At 37.4% G+C, this 21,734-nt stretch overlaps 1 protein-coding gene across 2 annotated transcripts in view; it reads left to right on the forward strand.

The window, feature by feature from the left end:
- The window catches only part of KLHL5 (kelch like family member 5), a 107,093-nt gene that overhangs the window by 4,753 nt on the left and 80,606 nt on the right, over positions 1-21,734 (forward strand). The window lies entirely within an intron of this gene.

Genomic DNA, 21,734 nt, shown 5'->3' on the forward strand with positions numbered 1-21,734 from the left:
CATCAACTTGCAAATTCTACTGGGACAATCTAGATTAAGATGATCAGGATAAGAAGGTAGAATCAGAGCTTGCTAGTAGCAACAATATCCCCTCCCCAAACACTGGTAAATGCCATCTCCATTGTAACCATGTCATCCATTCCTTCACCTTCTCCCAAGGTGCTAATAATACCTGAATTGTCTCTTACAAATCACTTTCTTTTGGTGCGGATACAGGGTTCCCTGGCTTCTCCCCACAGCTAATAATGCAAGAAAAAAGGAGCTTTGCTCCTTCTTATGTCTATTTTATATATATATAAATCTCCTTTAATATACTGTCTTGCTTTGCTCTTTTCTACCAGCCAAATTGGTCTAGACAGTCTGTCTGGACATTTGACACTTTAACATGCTATTGCCATATCTCTGCACCCACTTAACCTAATTTTATTCTCAATAAATTTGCATACTGTTTCTGTAAGCTATATATACTTATCTCCTCTTAGCAAAGTTCCCTTGAATTCTTTAACCATGCAGTTTCTCCTTTCTTTCTGGTTGAAAAATACCCATAGCTTCACCTCAGCAGATGGCTGAGAGAAGGAATTATAGGGAGGTATAGTACATGTTACATGGGAAAGGGGGTCCCCAGCAAAAGAACAACAGAGGAAGGTCAGTAAAAGCTGTATATTTGGATTGTCAGGGATGTATGTTAGGTTAAAAGAGCAAACAAAAGGGGGAAGAGGCTTAGGTACCATCTTGGGTACAGATTGTAGACCATCTGTAATGGCATTCTAAGACATTCTTATACTCTCATTGCTGTGCAAATGAACGGGCCTTCTTAGGTTCAACTAAACATTAAGACTCAGGAAACTACCGTAGGCTTGTTTAATCAGAAGAATATCAGAGGAATCACAGCCCACCAGCAGGGCAACATCAAATGTTCTCCTCAGTGCTTGTGATCCCTCCCAGCAGTTCATGTAAGCAGTTCACATAGCCATCTGGGAGACAGCATTCCAAGGGAAAGCTCAGGTGAAGGAGATCAACCTCACACCAGGTAGATGCAGGAGCTGCCTCGGCTTAAAAAATCTTATATCCCACAGGAGAGAGTAGCTCTTAACACAACTCCACACGCTTAGCTTCCAGGACCCTCCAAGGGCTATGCCAATTACAAGAGTCATCACCTTAGCGAAGTCAAAGCTATGGCTTCCTAATGAGGAATTTATAGTTCATTTATAGTTCTTCTGAGATGCAAATTTGCTAATAATCATTCTTACTATAAGTAACGTTGCCTAGTAACAGTCAACATACATACTTCTATCAGATTGCCAAGGGAACAGAACTAAGAGACTTAACTGAAGGTGAAATGAAGAGAAAAAAAGTTTGTTCACACTTGTATTATCCAGTGTCTTCCAAAGTCCTTTTCATTTGGGAAGTATTCGATAATATTTTGTTTCCTTTGATGTAGTGTTTTAACTCTTTAAAAAAATTGTGAAATAGGAAGACTGTTGAGAGGAAGGCAAGGCTAAATTCTATTCTAAAGACCTTGGTTTTTTTTTTATATTGCAGGTGATCAAAAGCAAAAGTTTGAAGTAAGAGTGATAGGGTCAAGAATTGCACTGTGGAAGGTACTTTGGCTGTACTGTGGAGAGTGGATTACAGGAGATTTAAGCTTGAGGTAGTTGACTCATTTCTACTTAGTATTTGCCTTTCTTTGGGGAGATATTTCTCTGAAAAGCAGAAAGAATATCCAATTCTGTGCTCTGTATGAGTTTAGAATTGATGGACAAATTCAGCATCCTTTGGAAGGGCCTGAACCAGTTTGTCTTTCTAAATTTGTCACCCCTCCCTTCCCCTTGGAGACTGGGAGTTGGGGAGGACTGCTCTGAGCTACCTCCTAAGAACATAGATTAACACTAAGAAATAGTTCTAGCCTCCCCTGGTCTCCACGGATCACCATTTGATTCACTAGCATTCCTCATTTTGCTTTTTGCTGAAGTTAAATTGTAGAACAGTCTTTTGGTGGTTTTTGTTTATTTATTTTTTTAGGTCTAGTTGTAGGGCAAGCGAGAGAGTTTCTTTAATGGTTAACATTTAATGGTTTAACATTTGTAATGATTAACTATTTCTAATTATGAGCAGCTGAGAAGCAGAATGCTTCACAGTTTTCTCCTCTCTATTGCTTACATTATTCTTTCCCTACTCAACTTTGACTCTTCTGATATAAATATATAATCTATCAAATCTGATTGGTCCTGCAGCAGAAATCAAATTCATCTGTGATTGGCTTGTTATTTGTACAGAGCATCCAGGCAATTTTGCTTGATTATATTTGTGTCTAGATGTACTGATTACTTATTTCGCCTCCATCACCATAAAGCTACATAGAAGACAAACAGTTGCCATTGTCCTTTCTGTAACCTTCATAGAGTTTCCAATCTAGGAGAAAAGGCAGACATTAAATAATTTCAGTGAGATTATTGAGTTATCTGAGCAGGTTGGGATGCTGTATGACCACAGAGCAAGGAGACATAATTTAGCTTAAAGGTTAAAATTTTTTTTTCACCTTGATCTTATATATCACAGTGCTTTTAGGGTACCCAAAGAAATAAAATCCCTATATTAGATGGCTTTTACCATGAAACTGCACTTCAGTTTTCAGTGTATATCAGAGTTCTTGACTGCTGAGTTGTTGATCATGTAGCTTACAAAGCTAAATCTCTTAGCCTGTTACAGCTGAATTTAAAATCAACATTTAAAAATTACATTTACTAATTAAATAATAAATATGTCCCAATTATTTTTAACAAAGTGAACGATTTAACTTTGTGATAGATACGTAATTTTGAATTTCAGAGTGTTATTCTAAGCTTTTGTATTTATTACAAAAGAAATTTTGATGCCATGTGTTTGTGGCAACTAGTGGAAAGAATGCAAAGATAATCAGTGCTGACAGCCCCGGATTCGTCTATCCACATGTTAAATTTCTGGCTTCTTTAATGGATTGATTTTTTTTTATTAAGGTATCATTGATATATACTCTTATGAAGCTTTCACATGAAAAACAATATGATTACTACATTCACCCATATTATCAAGTACCCCCCATACCCCATTGGAGTCACTGTCCATCAGTGTAGTGAGATGACACAGATTCACTACTTGTCTAATTTGTGCTACACTGTCTTCCCCATGATCCCCCTGACACCACATGTACCAATCATAATATCCCTCAATCCCCTTCTCCCACCTGCCCTCCCCCATTCCTTCCCTTTGGTAACTGCTAGTGCCTTCTTGGAGTTTGTGAGTCTGCTGCCATTTGTTCCTTCAGTTTTGCTTCATTGTTATACTCCACAAATGAGGAAAATCATTTGGTATTTGTCTTTCTCTACCTGACTTATTTCATTGAGCATAATACCCTCTAGCTCCATCCATATTGCAAATGGTAGGATTTGTTTCTTTCTTATGGCTGAATAATATTCCATTGTGTATATGTACCACGTCTTCTTTATCCATTCATCTACTGATGGACACTTAGGTTGCTTTCATATCTTGGCTATTGTAAATAGTGCTACAATAAACATAGGGGTGCATATGTCTTTTTGAATCTGAGAACTTCTTTTCTTTGGGTAAATACCTAGGAGTGGAAATCCTGGGTCAAATGGTATTTCTATTTTTAGTTTTTTGAGGAACTTCCATATTGCTTTCCACAGTGGTTGAACTAGTTTACATTCCCACCATCAGTGTAGGAGGGTTCCCCTTTTCCCTCATCCTTGCTAGCATTTGTTGTTCCTAGTCTTTTCTATGTTGGCCATCCTAAGTGGTGTGAGGTGATATCTCATTGTGGTTTTAATTTGCATTTCCCTGATAATTAGCAATGTGGAGCATCTCTTCATGTGCCTATTGGCTATCTGAATTTTTTCTTTGGAGAATTGTCTGTTCATATCCTCTGCCCATTTTTAATTTGGGTTATTTGCTTTTTGAGTGTTGAGGCATGTGAATCCTTTATATATTTTGGATGTTAACCCCTTGTCAGATATGTCATTTACAAATATATTCTCCCATACTGTAGGGTGCGTTTTTGTTCTGATGATGGTGTCCTTTGCTGTACAGAAGCTTTTTAGCTTGATGTAGTCCCATATGTTCATTTTTGCTTTTGTTTCCCTTGCCTGAGGAGATACATTCAGGAAAAAGTTGCTCATGTTTATATTCAAGAGATTTTTGCCTATGTTTTCTTCTAACAGTTTTATATTTTCATGACTTACATTCACTTGTTTGATCCATTTGAATTTGCTTTTGTTTATGGGGTTAGACAATAATCCAGATTCATTCTCTTGCATGTAGCTGTCTAGTTTGCCAACACCAGTTGTTGAAGAGACTGTCATTTCCCCATTGTATGTCCATGGCTCCTTTATCATATACTGAACATATATTCTGGGGTTTATGCCTGGGTTCTCTAGTTTGTTCCATTGGTCTATGGGTCTGTTCTTGTGCCAATACCAAATTGTCTTGATTTCTGTGGCTTTGTAGTAGAGCTTGAAGTCGGGGAGCATAATCCCCCCCTGCTTTATTCTTCCTTCTCAGGATTGCTTTGGCTATTCAGGGTCTTTTGTGGTTCCATGTGAATTTTAGAACTATTTGCTCTCGTTTGTTAGAAGAATGCTGTTGGTATTTTGATAGGGATTGCATTGAATCTGTAGATGGCTTCAGGCAGGATGGCCATTTTAACAATATTAATTCTTCCTATCCATGAGCATGGAATTTTATTTCCATTTATTGCATTTATTGGTATTTTCTTTAATTTCTCTCATGAGTGTCTTGTAGTTTTCAGGGTATAGGTCTTTCACATTCTTGGTTAGGTTCATTCCTAGATATTTTATTATTTTTGATGCAATTGTGAATGGAATTGTTTTCCTGATTTCTCTTTCTGTTAGTTCATCGTTAGTGTATAGGAATGCAACAGATTTGTGTGTATTAATTTTGTATCCTGAAACTTTGTTGAATTCAGATATTAGATCTAGTAGTTTTGTAGTGGATTCTTTAGGGTTTTTTATGTACAATGTCTTGTCATTTGCAAACAGTGGCAGTTTTAACTTATTCTTTACCAATCTTGAAGCTTGTGTTTTCTGATTGCCATGGCGAGGACCTCCAAAACTATGTTGAATAAAAGTGGAGAGAGTGGGCATCCGTGTCTTGTTCCCAATCTTAAAGGAAAAGCTTTCAGCTTCTTGCTGTTAAGTATGATGTTGATTGTGGGTTTGTCTTTATTTATAATAAAGGCTTGTCCCTTTATTATGTTGGAGTACTTGCCCTCTATACCCATTTTGTGGAGAGTTTTTGTCATGAATGGATGTTGAATTTTGTCGACTACTTTTTCAGCATCTATGCAGATGATCATCCTGGAATTAATCCTTCTTGATCATGACGGATGATCTTCTTGATGTGTTCTTCGGTTTGCTAATACTTTGTTGAGTATTTTTGCATCTGTATTCATCAGGGATATTGGTCTGTAATTTTCTTTTTTTGTGGTCTCTTTGCCTTGTTTTGGTATTAGAGTGATGATTCCTCATAGAATGAGTTTGGAAGTATTCCCTCCTCTTCTACTTTTTGGAAAACTTTAAGGAGGATGGTTATTACATCTTCACTAAATGTTTGATAAAATTCAGTGGTGGAGCCATCTGGTCCAAAGGTTTTGTTCTTAGGTAGTTTTTTGATTACCAGTTCAATTTCATTGCTAGAAATTGGTCTGTTCAGATTTTCTGTTTCTTCCTGGGTCAGCATTAGACAGTTGTATTTTTCTAGAAAGTTGTCCATTTCTTCTAGGTTATCCAGTTTGTTAGCATATAATTTTTCATAGTTTTATCTAATAATTCTTTGTATTTTTGTGGTATCTGTAGTGATTTTTTTCTTTCTCATTTCTGATTCTGTTTATATTTGTAGACTCTCTTTCTTGATAAGTCTGGTTAGGGGATTATCTATTTTGTTTATTTTCTCAAAGAACCAGCTCCTGCTTTCATTGATTCTTTTTATTGTTTTATTCGTCTCGATTTTATTTATTTTTCTGCTTTAATCTTTATTATGCCCCTCCTTCTGACTTTGGGCCTCATGTGTTCTTCTTTTTTTAGTTTTGTTAATTGTGATTTTATACTGTTCATATGGGTTTGTTCTTCTTTCCTGAGGTAGGCCTGTATTGCGATATATTTGCTTCTTAGCACAGCCTTCGCTGCGTCCCCCAGATTTTGCAGTGTTGAATTATTGTTGTCATTTGCTTCCATATATTGCCTGATCTCTGTTTTTATTTGGTCATTGATCCATTGATTATTTAGGAGCATGTTGTTAAGCCTCCATGTGTTTGTGGGCTTTTTCATTTTCTTTGCGTAATTTGTTTCTAGTTTCATACCTTTGTGGTCTGGGAAAGTGGTTGGTACAATTTCAATCTTTTTAAATTTACTCTTTTTGTGGCCTAGTATATGATCTACTCTTGAAAATGTTCCATGTGCACTTGAGAAGAATCTGTATCCTGCTGCTTTTGGGTGGAATGTTCTGTAGATGTCTGTTAGGTCCATCTGTTCTGTGTTGTTCAGTGCCTCTGTGTCCTTATTTTCTGTCTGGTTTATCTGTCCTTTGGAGTGAGTGGTGTGTTGAAGTCTCCTAAAATGAATGCATTGCATTCTATTTTCCCCTTTAATTCTGTCAGTATTTGTTTCACATATGTAGGTGCTCCTGTGTTGGGTGCATAGATATTTATAATGGTTATATCCTCTTATTGGACTGACCCCTTTATTATTATATCATGTCCTTCTTTGTCTCTTGTTATTTTCTTTATTTTGAAGACTATTTTGTTTGATACAAGTCTGCAACTCCTGCTTTTTTTCCCTGTTAGTTGCATGAAATATCTTTTTCCATCCCTTGACTTTTAATTTAGTCTGTGTATGTCTTTGGGTTTGAAGTGAGTCTCCTGTAGGCAGCATATAGATGGGTCTTGTTTTTTTATCCATTCAGTGACTCTATGTCTTTTGATTGGTGTATTCAGACCACTTACATTTAAGGTGATTATTGATAGTTATGTATTATTGCCATTGCTGGCTTTAGATTTGTGGTTACCACAGGTTCAAGGGGAGCTTCCTTACTATCTGACAGTCTAATTTAACTCACTTAGTATGCTATTCCAAACACAATCTAAAGGTCCTCTTTTTTTTTCCTCCTTTTTCTTCCTCCTCCATTCTTTATATATTAAGTATCATATTCTGTACTCTTTGTCTATCCCTTGACTGACTTTGGGGGTAGTTGATTTTATTTTACATCTGCTTAGTAATTAATTGTTCTACTTTGTTTACTGTGGTTTTATTTCTCCTGGTGACAGCTATTTAGCCTTCCATCTATAGCAGTCCCTCTAAAATACACTGTAGAGATGGTTTGTGGGAGGTAAATTCTCTCAGCTTTTGCTTATCTGGAAATTGTTTAATCCCTCCTTCAAATCTAAATGATAATCTTGCTGGGTAGATTATTCTTGGTTCAAGGCCCTTCTGCTTCATTGCATTAAATATATCATGCCACTCCCTTCTGGCCTGAAAGGCTTCTGCTGAGAAGTCTGATGTAGCCTGATGGGCTTTCCTTTGTATGTGATCTTTTTCTCTCTCTGCCTGCTTTTAATAGTCTGTCCTTATCCTTGATCTTTGCCATTTTAATTATTATATAATGAATTGATTTTTATCTATAAGTTAGATGTCTCTTAGACCCTGCCCCTCTATTTGTTAGATACATAATTAAAGCCAAATTTGTCTAAGACTACACTAAATCCTCCTGAAACTGGCCTCCTTCCTTATTTATGTTAATGTTACCATTCTTCCTCTAGTCACCCAGGTTTGAAGATGCCATAGACTTTGATTTTTCTTGTTCATTTGCCACAGACGTTCTATGATGTCTATCTTTGTAACATCTTTACCATCCATCCCCCTTTCAAATCTTGTTGCTTCTACTCAAAGTTGAGCTATACATCTCACCTTGTAAGAGTTTTCTGGCCGGTTTCACTACTGATGGTATCTTCCCTCACAAATCCGCTCTTCATTGTGATATTAACTTTTTGAAGCATACCTATAATCTCTACTCAGGATCTTCATCCTCTCCCAAATGAAGGACATACTATGCTTAGTCCTTGGTAATTTGATAAAGGTTTCATTCAAACCCTCTTTGGCTAGATTTTAAGATCTTTTAAATCAGGGTCTTTATTCATTTGTTCTTTGATTTAAATTCATTAAATATTTGAATGTCATACGCTATATAAGTTGTTGAGAATATAGTGGTCCCTGCCCTGATGGATTTCACTATCTGTTCTTTGTCTTTGAGTTCTTTCTGCATACAGCACAAATATTTATTGAATTTACATAAATACAGGATTTTATTTACGGTTGTAATTTTTTTATGAGGCTGGAGAAGTACAGAATATTTGATAAATGTCTGGAATTAAGTTAAAATTAAAACTCAAATCTTTCCTCGCTTGTGTAAATCATTAACTGATGCTTTCTGCCTTTACACATTTTTAAGTATTAGTGGAATTGTATTTGTTTCCACATTTTTTAAACATGCCAAATTCTAATAAAAGACCTAATTTGACAAAATTTTAAAAGTATCCCAGAATTACCAAAACTTCAGAGAGTTCTATGAAATCATGTGTTATGTGTATTCTTTTTTATAGTTGAGGGAATACTTGGGGAGGTGAAGTGCTGCTGAGTTAGTAGAGTAAACTGAATTCTTGATGTGTTTTATACAATATGTTACACTCTTAAAAATGTAGGAATAAGCTACATGTAAAACAATGAAACTGGATTATTGTCTAACCCCATACACAAAAGTAAATTCAAAATTGATCAAAGACCTGAATGTAAGTCATGAAACCATAAAACTCTTAGAAAAAAACATAGGCAAAAATCTCTTGGACATAAACATGAGCAACTTCTTCATGAACATATCTCCCTGGGCAAGGAAAACAAAAGCAAAAATGAACAAGTGGGACTATATCAAGCTGAAAAGCTTCTGTACAGCAAAGAACACCACCAATAGAACAAAAAGACATCCTACAGTATGGGAGAATATATTCAGAAATGGCATATCTGATAAAAGGTTGACATCCAAAGAAAAGATGCTCCACATCGTTAATCATCAGATAAATCTAAACTAAAACCACAATGAGATATCACCTCACACCAGTAAGGATCACCACCATCCAAAAGACAAACAACAATAAATGTTGGCAAGGTTGTGGAGAAAGGAGAACCCTCCTACACTGCTGGTGGGAATGTAAATTAGTTCAACCATTGTGGAAAGCAGTATGAAGGTTCCTCAAAAAGCTGAAAATAGAAATACCATTTGACCCAGGAATTCCACTTCTAGGAATTTACCCTAAGAATACAGCAGCCCAGTTTGAAAAAGACAGATGCACCCCTATGTTTATCTCTGCACTATTTACAATAACCAAGAAATGGAAGCAACCTAAGTGTCCATCAGGAGATGAATGGATAAAGAAAAGGTGGTACACATACACAATGGAATATTATTCAGCCATAAGAAGAAAACAAATCCTACCATTTGCAAGAACATGATGGAGCTAGAGGGTATTATGCTCAGTGAAATAAGCCATGCGGAGAAAGACAAGTACCAAATGATTTCACTCATCTGTGGAGTATAAGAACGAAGAAAAAACTGAAGGAACAAAACAGCAGCAGAATCACAGAACCCAAGAATGGACTAACAGTTACCAAAGGGAAAGGGACTGGGAAGGATGGGTGGGAAGGGAGGGATAAGGTGAGAGGAAAGCAAGGGGACATTACGATTAGCATGTATAATGTGGGGGGAGGCACAGGGAGGGCTGTGCAACACAGAGAAGGCAAGTAGTGATTCTACAACATCTTACTATGCTGATGGACAGTGACTGTAATGGGGGTTGTGGGGAGTACTTGGTGAAGGGGAGAACCTGGTAAACATAATGTTCCACATGTAATTTAGATTAATGATACCAAAAAAAAATGGAGTAGATTTATTAAAATTGATTACTCATAAAACAAATACTGTTGTCTTAAAAAACTATGTGAAGAGAAGTTTGTATAATAGATTACCCATATAAACCAGTAACTGAATAGTTGTGATTTAAATTGTTGAGCGAAGCCTTAGCTTTAAAAGCCACACTATTGAAGTGAGCTCATCTAGTCTAAATGACATTTCCGTGTTGCTATTATAATACTGAATAGCGTCATTTTTTAAATTGAAGTATCGTTAATATCGTCATTTAAATTCACAAACATTTGAACAGATTAGAAATTGCATGTGGATTCTTTAATTACATTTAAAAATACATATTCATAATGGACTCATCCATTTTAAATAGTGTGTGAGCTTTTGTATCGCAAGTTTAAGTGAAACTAAGTTATAAAAATAAGAGAGGTAGAAAATATAATTGATAACCATTTTGAAGAAAATGTGGCAGTCTGAAACGATATATGTTTAGCCATTAGATTTCAAAGTAATAAAAATCTTATGCCTAAAGAATGAAATAGAAAAAAGAAATTCACAGAGTGTAACATACTGTGATTTTTTTCTCATGTTGAAAAAGTACTGGAAAGGTTTTGCCATGAGAGGTAGATATTTTCTAATGTGTTCTTTAACATTAAATTCTTTATTTTATGACTTCAAAAGGTACAGTGTAAGTTTATGCCTTTTCTTATTGCTGTTATAGTTGTTGGATTCATGCATTCATTGGAGAAATATTTGTTGAGCATTTACTGACCACCAGCTACTGTTCTAAATGTTGAGCCCAGTTATGAACCAAAGCTCACTCCAGCTTATTTTGTCATGAGGAAAAAGACAATAAATAAAGGAATGGATGTCTAATTTGCAAAGTGGTGATTTAGTGCTATGTAAATAATTAAAGGATCACGGTAGAGAATGATGAGGGATCTAATTTGTATAGAGAAGTCAGGGTAGATCATTTTGGTAATTTAAAAATATGACTTCTAATATGTATTGATGTTTTATAAATAATTACCTTAGGAAGTACTTCTCACCTGACCTAGATAAATTTTTGAGTGAAACAATTTGATATTGTTTAGCAAAAGTTGATGAGACAGAAGAAAATATTATTTAAATAAATGCTGAATTTCATGCCATGAAAGTATTAATGATTAATGTTTAAGCTTGCTACATATTTTTCCTAAAGAAAGTACTTAGCCCGAGATTTCAGTTTAAAAAGCCGGGAAATATTTCTATAAACCCTTTTCTAACATGGGGACTATAGCAAATTTATTAATAGTTTTTGAACGTTTTTTTTTTTAGAGTGAAGATTTTTCCCTTAAAGTACCCATGTTTAGACAGACTTATCCTTAGGCAATATTATTTTGGCAGATTTAACTTTGTATGTAGAGTTTTCAAATTTGGTTATCTAAATTCTCTCTGTCAGCATTTATTTCCCTTATTCAATTTGAGATTTATACTTTTTGTAGTAGTAATGATCCACTCTATTTTATTATAACTTATACTCTTTTGAAGTTTCAATTTGTTTTTTTCTTTGATTTTATTTACTAGAAGTTAAGAGAATGTACTGGGACATTTTTAAAGAGCTAGAACTTTATTCTGTCACTTTATTTTTTTAATTGTTTAGTTTATCCTCTAATCTTTGTTATTTCATGATTCCTTTCAGAGGGCTGATTTGGTTTTCAACTTAAGTAGACTGTTCAGTGCATGTCTTTTCTTTCCTTTTTAAATAATCAATGTATTTAGAAAATTATAAATCTTACAATAGAGGAAGTATCCCCCTACTGTAACTATTAAAGCCATGCACTGTACTTAGATGCCATTCCTTTCCTTTTATCAGAGTCTTCACTTCTTTTTTTGCTCCAATGTTTCTCCCTATGATCACCAATTTCACCTTCCCACTCGATCTTTCTTAGCACTCTGATGTGTTCTATATTTTCAGAAATCAACAAGTAAAAAAGGTAGAGTCAGCAGAACAAATCCATTGCCTTGATCCCTCAACTCTTCCAGCTACAATCACATTCCACAAGCTCACTATTTAGAATTTTCTGAAGTAGTTGTCTGTACACACTCTTTTATTTCTCCTCTTCCATTAACTCTTCAACTCAACACATCTGGCTTTGGTCTCTGCTCCTTTACTGAAACTGCTCCTATATGATTGGACAGATTTTTTTTATGTTGCCAACTCCAGTGGACATTTTTATTTGCACATGATACCTGACCTCTTATTTGATATAGTGACCATGCCTTTTGCCTTAAAACACCTTTATCCCTTGATTTGCCTGACACCATACCCTGTTGATTTTCCTCAACTTCATTAGTTAATCCTTCTCAGTCTCCTTTGGTGCATTCTCCACTACTGGAATTCTCTCTGTTAGAGTTCCTTGGAGCTGGGTTCATTTATCTAACTATCTGACATCTCTGCATAGATGCCTCAAAGTTACCTCTAACTTAATGTAATGAGAAATGAACACTAATTTTTAAATAGTGTAACTGAGTATGATAAAATAGATACAAAATAAATGTACTCAATACTTTTATTATAATCACAATAACCATGTGGAAATGAAAATAGCAAAAAAATATTATACTCACAACAGTAACAAAAAAAGAAAGAAAAGAACTTGATAAAAATTTAATAAGAGGACTTAAAAATTTTTTAAATCTTAATGATGAAAATGAGACCTGAACACTGAAAAATGAATGTGCTTGGATATGAATGAAGCCTTAATATCAAAATGTCTACTATCTCAAAATTAATATAGAAATTTAATGAAACTCCAATTAGAATCTCAGTAGGGTTGGCTTTTTGTTAAGGAAAGGATTGGATAATATTTTTCTAAATTATATATAGAAGAGTAAATATCCAAAATTAAGTTTAAAATATATTTTTAATAGATACATGTGGAGATAGGAACTTGCCTTAACAAATATTAAACATGCTATGAATAAACTATAATTTAAACACTGTAATACTGGTATAAAATAGACAAATAGTGGAACAGATTAGCATTTTGAAATTGATCTCTGTATATATGGGAGCTAATTCATGACAAAAATGATGCCTCAATTCAGTGGGAAAAGTGTGGTTTATGTTAAAATAATGTTGATAATAGAGGGCTCATGATAAAAATATAAAGAGCTCCTACAAATCAAGGGGATACCATTTAATAGAAAAAAATGGAGACCTAAACAAGGGATCTTCACAAAGACAATATCCAAGTGATCAATAAAAGTTACTCAGCCATACTATTAATCAGAGAAATTATTTATTATTCAGAGAAAAGTAAAACCAAATAGATAACAGTGTACACTGATCAGCATGACTGAAGTAAAAGAATGACAGTAGCAGTGTTAGCTGCATGTGGAGTACTGGAATTCTCATAGGCTGCCTGTAGGAGCAATCAAAGTTGAATGTATGCATACCTTATGATCTGGGAATGCAAATACAAGTGCACCAGGCAACATGTACAAGAATGTTCATGGCAGCATTACTTGGCAAAAATCTAAAACTAGAAACAATTCAAATGTCTGTCAGCAATAAAATGGATTTTGATAATCGTTTATTTGTATAGTAGAATACTATATAGCTATAAAAACCAACTACCTGCTGCTATAGACAACAATACAGATTAATTTCAAAAAATGGTGAAAAGAGAATACACGTATATGAAGTTCAAAAGCAGATACAATTAACTTAATGCTAAGGTTGGCAGTTACCTTTGAGAAGGGCCATGAGGACTTCTTAAATGCTGGTAATCCTTTTTGTATCCTTGGTGGGGTTCATATTGTAGTTCTTGAGGCTTGCTCTCTCCACTTGTGATTTGCACACTTTTTTATTGCATGTCAAACTTTAATTTTAAAATGTCTTTAAAAATGCAGGCACTAGTTGCTATCCATTTGGAAGATAGATTGGAAAAAATATTTGTAAAACAAGACAGGTAAGGAGTTAATATGTGTAATATTCAAGGAGCTTGAATTTATAATTATGAAATATGCAACTGTTAAAAAGACCATTATTTATATTTCCATATATATATGGTGAGAAAAGCAAAATGCCAAAAATATGTATACAATATGGTCTCTTTTATAAAAACAATACAAACTCATATATGTGTATTTGAGTTTGTATATGATTTTCTAAACATGAAGAAAGATGTGAAAGGCTGTGTGCCAAGCAGTCAACACTGATGGGAGAATGAGTGGAGGATTGACAAGATGAAGGTTTCAGTGAAAAAAGCATTTAATGAGTCCCCTGATACAAAATGTTGGATTTTTGTTTTTTGTTTTTTTGTATATACATATGTATGCATGTAATGAAACCCATGATCATGACCACGGTGGCTAAGGGCTGGTGTTGGGAAGATAGGTCTGGTGAGAGAGTAAGTGTTGAGACCAGGGTTAATAATCCTGAATTGCTGCTTGGCCTTTGCCAACCCGAGAATCTAGTATCCCTTTAAAATCAGGGAGCCTGTTCAGTGTCTCCCACCTGCATCTCCAGCCTACTCCCAACAACTGCTATATAGAAGAGGTATATATTTAGTGTATATTTCAGTATCTTGGTGAAAGGGTCTTTGGGCACTCTTGGGAGTGCATGGTTTAACATTTTAACATTCACATCTGAAAGGGTATCTCTCCGCAACCCTCCTTACCCAGGAGGACTCAGGAGCCACGGGCCCACACAAGAGACTTTATTATCTGAAGGAGAAAGTGGCTGCCCCAGATGGGGGTGGGGAGAGAGAGAGAGGGAGCAGCAGAGAGAGCAGGGGGACTGAGAGAGCAGAGAGAGAGCAGGGAGAGAGGGAGCAGCAGAGAGAGCAGGGGGACAGAGACAGAGACAGAGAGAGGGCAGCAGAGAGATAGACAGAGAGACAGAGACAGAGACAGAACGGGCAGCAGCGTGGTACCTTTTATTGTGGTGGATCCGCTCCGCCTGTTGCTTTGGGGGAGGGTCAGGATGTTTAGAGATAAGGCGGGGTAAACCCAGTCAAGCCCCAGGCAAGCCCAGGCATAATTCTCACCGGCTTATGTGCTTGGGACCATGGGGTAAATGGAGGATAAATTACTATTTTCTTACATTCCTCCCTTTTCTGTTTTATAAGTGGTAGAGGATTTGGGAAGGGGTGAAGGTCAGTCTTCAGTAACTGCTTCCTGATGATTAGGGGCGATGAAGTTCATTTTTGTATTTATGGGGGGCAGTCCTCGGATGAGCCCTTGGTCTGCAGTGGCGATGGCATTTTCCAGGTTCAATAAGGGTCATCGTCTTTGGAGAGGAGTTGGTAATCCTGTAATATAAGCTGGTTAAAGGTTTGGTTAGAAATTTTTTACATTTGGGAGGGAGAAAAGCAACCTGTAGGACAAAGGGAATCTTTGATGGTGCAATCTTTTGGACAGTCTGAAAGAGAAGAAAGGGCTGGTGTTGGGAAGATAGGTCTGGTGAGAGAATAAGTGTTGAGACCAGGGTTAATAATCCTGAAGCATGACGCATGGCGGTTGTAAGGGAGGTCTTAGGACTCTGTGCTGGCAGAAACTTCTTCAGTGATGAGTGGAATTGGAGATGAGCAGCACAAAATGCGGAGAGTAAGAGGTCCCGTCAGGGTGGAGGAGTAGGAACCTGTGGGAAATTTGGTGGGAGGGGAATAAACTGAGACAAACGGCTTAAGGTGGGAGTTGTGTATCTAGTGGGGAAGACCCTGGAGTTTAACTGCAGTTGGCGTGGAAAGGATTACTGTGTATGGTCTTTGCTATTTGGGAGTTAGGGGTGGTGTTGCTTGGTGTTTGGAATGGGCATGGTTTGGAGAAGTTTTTTCCTGTCTATGGTAACGGCTTTGTAGCCTGGGGAGAGCTGAACTCCTAGGTATGTGACTTAAGTGGTAGACACTTGAACTTTGGAGGGTGAAACTCGATAGCTGTGTTCTGAGAGAAAGTTTAAAAGGAGAATAGTATCCTGTTGAGGTTTGTAGGGAGGGACTGCACAGGAGATCATCTACGTATTGCAGAAGGGTGGAGCTCGAGAGAGTAAGGGATTTGAGGTCTTGTGCTAGAGTCTGTCTAAAAAGGTGGGGACTATCTCTAAAGTCTTGGGGAAGGACTTGTTAAATGGTCTCTGAATATTAAAAATTAACTTAACATAAGGAATTTCCTGCCTTGATTTCTCTCTGGGATACCAGTGTCTTGGTCTGGGAGCATATCAAAAGGCTGCCTGCTCAGCTCCCAAGGTGGGCTGAGGTATTGTCTATTTGCTAAAGAATCCTGCCTTTTACTATGCCATCTACATCTGGGGCTGCATGCTAAGTTAGTTGCTCAGTTTGCAAAATTACCTCCTCAGATCTGAAAGGGGAAAGACAGCACAGAGGCTTGGGCCTTTTAGTATGCTAAAGTGAATCTTACACATGATTACAAATGATTAGCATAATAAAACATGTGCTACTCTTCTTTATCTGGGGAACATTAACTGATCTCACTGAAGAATGATTCTAGAGCTTAATGTTCAACATAGTTTTAGTAGGGGGTGGTTTCCTATCATGTAGTTACATTGCTCTGACTGCAAATATCCCGCCCTGCTTTCTCCAGAGGCTCTCACCTTATTCTAAAGCCTATGGTCCCTGTCTCATTCTCCCCTCTACAGATGGAGACTCTAGCTGCTACTAGGGAAAGGGGGTGATGACCGCTCTGGCTGCTTCATGCTAAAAGGGGGCGCAGTAAAGGGTGCAGCCAGGTCTCCATCACTGGTCAGTTGAGAGGGCGTCAGAAGGTTGGTGCTTCTATTCTGGGTTTCATTTCTATTACTATTTGCAGTTTTGTGGGTTTTAGGCCAGATAGAACAAATTGTTATTAGGTTAAGTAGCAACATTTGGAGTTGGATTTTCCATTCTGGAAGGACAAACTACAAGATTAAGAATGGATGGCTGAATATGAGAACTAGAAATATGAAAAGTCTAATTGAGAATTATAGCCAGGTAGCGTAGGGAAACTAGAATTCTGGATTGAGTTTACATCTCAATGACTAGTATTAGGATTTAGTACAGATAAGACTGCATTATTGAAACAATACTTTTCTCTAAAATCACCCTCATTTTTATTAGAAGTAGCCAGATTAAGAAAATAATTAACAGTTGGCTTGATTATTTGCATAAGTGCAGCAAGAAGAGTAATTGATTACATGGGATCTTTTAAATGTGCTTTGCTGGAACTAAGGAATTTCAGATTGAACTTTTAAGGGCTTCTTGAGGCCAGAAAGCCAAGCCAGACTTGCCATCAGCTTGTGCCTGCAGTACCTGTAGATTTGGGTGAATTCCTCTCTTCTTGAGGTTCCTGCACCTGCCAGGAAATGACCTTCCTTACTCACCTGGTAAGGCTGCTGGGAACTCTGTAAGCAAGGTACCAGGCCAGTTCTCCCAAGGGGCTTTGTTGGCTTTATAAAGTCAACCTTAGTTCCTTAAAGCTGTCTGTTCATATCTGAGTTTACACACGTGTCTCTCAGGTATGACGTTCCAGTCAAAGCCTTGATAATATAACCAGTGTTTTTAATTGGTCCTCTTACAAGGAAAGCAGATTCTTATTGAACTTGTGCAAATAAACATACTGCCATGAAATATAAAAATAGTCACTGAGAGTTTTTAAATTCTGGAGGGATCAGGTAGAGAGAAAGATAAAATTTCAATTCTGCTTATAAAGGCAGTTATTTACTAAACTGTTGTCAGCTTAAGAGAAAAAGCTTGAAACACTTTATCAACAACATTTGAAACAAAAAGCCACCAAATCATCTTCCTTAGTTTACTTAATCCTATGTAACTAATAGCTGTTCTGCTGGAATCTAGTTTTTACTAGTTTAGTAGTAATAAAACAGTGAGTATAGATGCCAAAGACTTACAAATAACAGTGGTTAAAGATCTGATGAGAGCTTTACTGTAAGACAGTTGTCAAGGAAATTTGGATATTTCTGTAACATAAAACATTCATTAACAAAGTTTAGCATCATTCTCTGCGATAGTGCCCTCCAGGTAATTAAGCAGGTAAATAAGCCAAATTAGCCAAATATTTTCTCCAATGAGAAAAAATTCCTCTGACATGTTCCAGATGCCCTCTGGAAAATATCAGAGTTAACTAGAGATAAAAGCACCTTTTTGCATTTGATTTTGGGAAGCTGTTAAAAGTTTTAAGGCACTTGCTTAAATAGTTACTCACATTAGACAAAGCTACACTTCACTTTAAGCATTTTTCTTTGAAAGATTTAACAGATACCATCAACTTAAATGACTTTAGGTAAACTTAGGCAGCTGATAACCATAAGGACATGTCTATTTCAGTTCAACTTAAATTAGCATTAATGCTTAATATCTTCTATTAGAATTTTCTGGAAGTTTTAGAATGCCCAATTTTTACAAGCGCTTGTCTTTAAATCAATTTTTATTAATACCATCTGGAGGTAGAAAAATATTTTTCATTTACACACTTAGACACAAACATACAGATTGAGATGTAATGATACAGTGAGAGGACAGAGCTCCTGGCATGAGCCAGGAGGGGACAAGAGAGCCTGTGGTGGTGCATTGTCTAGGAGTTTTATAGGCAGTTGAGGATATTTGGGAATGTGAAAAAAGCTTAGGGGTGTGGACTTTAAGGCAAGTAGTAGGTGTTTAGGATTGCAGGGGAGACAGAGAGCTTGGTTCGGAGGTAGGAGAAAGCCTGAATATATGGGATCTCTTTCCATTTGCCTGTATGCTCACAGAAGTTGTGTAAGTCGCAGAGAATTTTAGGATCTAAAGAGCCATTTGGAGGCCATTTAGACTGATTGTCTAAGGGATATTGTGGCCAGATCTCATTACAGTAGCGAAAAGGTTTGAGGTCTGGAGTGAGATAGAGGGACTTTAGATTATTGAGTGAACACCCTAGCGGTGAATCTGCGGGAATGGAGGGGCCAGATCCCATGGTGAGAATGAGACCATTCAGAAGTCGCTGAGGCGTCTGAGCGATTGAGAAGGTCACGGAGAAGACCAGGCACAGTTAGGGGGTCGTCACCACCTCTAACTGTGGGGTCGAGGCGAAAACGCCGGGGAGGCTCGGTACCTGGTACCAGGAGTTTTCGAGTTGAGTAGATATGTAGATAAAGGGAGACCGGGCCTCAGTGGATGAGGATTCTCACCATGGGGAGGCAGAGAAGGGTCGACTATGGGGATCAACCGTGACTCTGAAAGTCGTGGTTGGGGGTGCCCCTCTCCCAGAGGAGCCCTTGGGGGTGCTGGACACTCAATGGTCACTTCCCAGGTTCCAAAGGGACATTTAAGTTGACCATGAAGGGGAGACTCACCAAATCGAAGGCCGGTGTTGGGCGAGAAGACGAGCGACTGGGGAAATGGACGGTGAGCCCATGGAGGAGGATTGGGCAGTGAGGGTTCCCAAAGCAGCTCAGGTTCCCAGAGGAAGAGCAAAGTCAATGGGAGAGCCTCATCCGAGTCACGGTACCAATGAAAGGCTTTCTCGCTGCGACCCTCCGTACCCAGGACGACTCAGGAGCCACGGGCCCACACAAGAGACTTTATTATCTGAAGGAGAAAGTGGCTGCCCCAGACGGGGGTGGGGAGAGAGAGAAAGGGAGCAGCAGAGAGAGCAGTGGGACAGAGAGAGAGAGAGAGAGCAGGGAGAGAGGGAGCAGCAGAGAGAGCAGAGGGACAGAGACAGAGAGAGGGCAGCAGATAGACAGAGACAGAGAGAGAGAGGGCAGCAGCGTGGTGCCTTTTATTGTGGTGGTTCCGCTCGGCCTGTTGCTTTGGGGGAGGGTCAGATGTTTAGAGATAAGGCGGGGTAAGCCCAGGTAAGCCCAGGCAAGCCCAGGCAAGCCCAGGCATAATTCTCACCGGCTTATGTGCTTGGGACCATGGGGTAAATGGAGGATAAATTACTATTTTCTTACAACATCTCCTTTGAGACTTTGGATTTCTTCTCTGTATTATACTGATAAATGTTTGGCACCTCATCAACCTTTAATGAAGTCCATTCTTGAGTTCAGGCTTCAGTCAGTCAGCAAAACAACAAAACAATTAAAATCATTTCTAGTTATTGGATATAGTACATTGTAACTAGACTGTCTGGTAGGTGTTCTCACATTGATAGATTACATTCACTTTAAAATTGTATTTATTAAAATGTATTTTCATGTGTATTATTGGCTTAATCATCCTTTTCTCTGTTAGAAGAAAGATCTGTTTGTCACCCATCTTTCTATCTCTTGTGGTGCCTTGTGAATGTAAATGCTTGACAAATACTTATTTGAATGAAGACAATGATGGCAGACCGTGAACTACTGCTGTGACATTTCTTCATGTGAGTTTCTGTACCATGCATTGTAAGATGTTGACCATCCCTGCCCCTGCCCACTCAATGCCTGTAGCACTCTGGTCATTCCAACTGTTAAAAATCCATCCCCTACCCCAACTTCTAGAAGCAGAGGGTTGGTGCTACCCTTGCTGAGAACCACAGGCTGGAGTCATTGGAGAAGCCTTTCTTAGGGTAGTGCCTGTGTTAAACCTTGAAGGATGAGTAGGATTTTAAAACCAGAGAAACTGGAAACAAACAGCATATAAATGAGGGAGCAGTGTAATATAGACTGATGAAGCAGTGTGTCTATGTTGGAAATAGAAATGAAGTTGAGAGTAGAGTGCAGTTAGAAGAGTATTGCTGGGAATGAGTCTAACAGGTGAGCAGAAAAGGAAGAGTGTCATTTCACTGTCTAATGCATTCTGCCTACCACTGCCAAATTAATTTTCTGAAACATTGCCCTGTTCCACAGTCCACTTAATCTTGCCTGCTAGTCTTTAAACATTTGCTTTGTGCTGAAGGCATTTTATCTCACTGTATTCATCTAACTTCATCTCTTACTACTCCCTTAAAATTAATTAGGTTTTCTGGCTGGCTGATTAAACTAGTATTTTCCCTTCTTTCTTTGTCAGTAATATGCTCACTTCATGCTGTTATTAACATCTTTTTCCTATATAAAATCTATCCTCATTCTGCATATACAACTTCTTACTATTTTTAGAAGACTTTTCCCTAATGAAACTGGCCCATACCACTCCACACCATCGTGGCATCTCCTTTCTCTTTCTTAAAGTATTTATGATTTGTCCTAGAGTAGTTATCACAAAATTGTATATGGCTTTTTATGCCTCTTATTCTTATTTCTCTGAAATATTTTTATTCTGCTAAAGAGCTGTGTGAGGTTAAGATAACTGCCTCACAATATGTCTCTAGGCCTCCAAAGCAGCCTTTTATTTATTTATTTTTTTGGTCATTTGATAATAGCCACTGCCTTTTGAGTGAAATTATTTGATACAGCATCAGATATTGAGCACCCTGGAAATTCAAATTCTTTATTTGTAGATCGTAAAATGTCAGTATTGTAGCATTATAATGTTTCTTATGTTTAAATTCTCAAATATTTTTTATTTTAATAACTTGATTTAATTCTTCATAAGAGTAGGATTCAAGATGTATGTATCTGTGTCCCCCACAATACCTAGTAGAGAGTGTCTTGCTCTTAATAAATACTCAGTATTTTAAAACTTGATTGCATTCGATTGACTTTTATTTGTTTTATCAATTTGCCTTAACTGTAACCATGCTCAGACCATTGTTTTGTTTTGCTAACAACAGAAGACACCATTAGGGTACTGGTACACCCAAGAAATAACCCTATCCCAGACACTGGTAGCTTTCTTGAGCCATGATTCCCTTTTTCT

This window comes from Manis pentadactyla, chromosome 5 (genome assembly GCF_030020395.1).
Source record: "Manis pentadactyla isolate mManPen7 chromosome 5, mManPen7.hap1, whole genome shotgun sequence".
NCBI lineage: Eukaryota > Metazoa > Chordata > Mammalia > Pholidota > Manidae > Manis > Manis pentadactyla.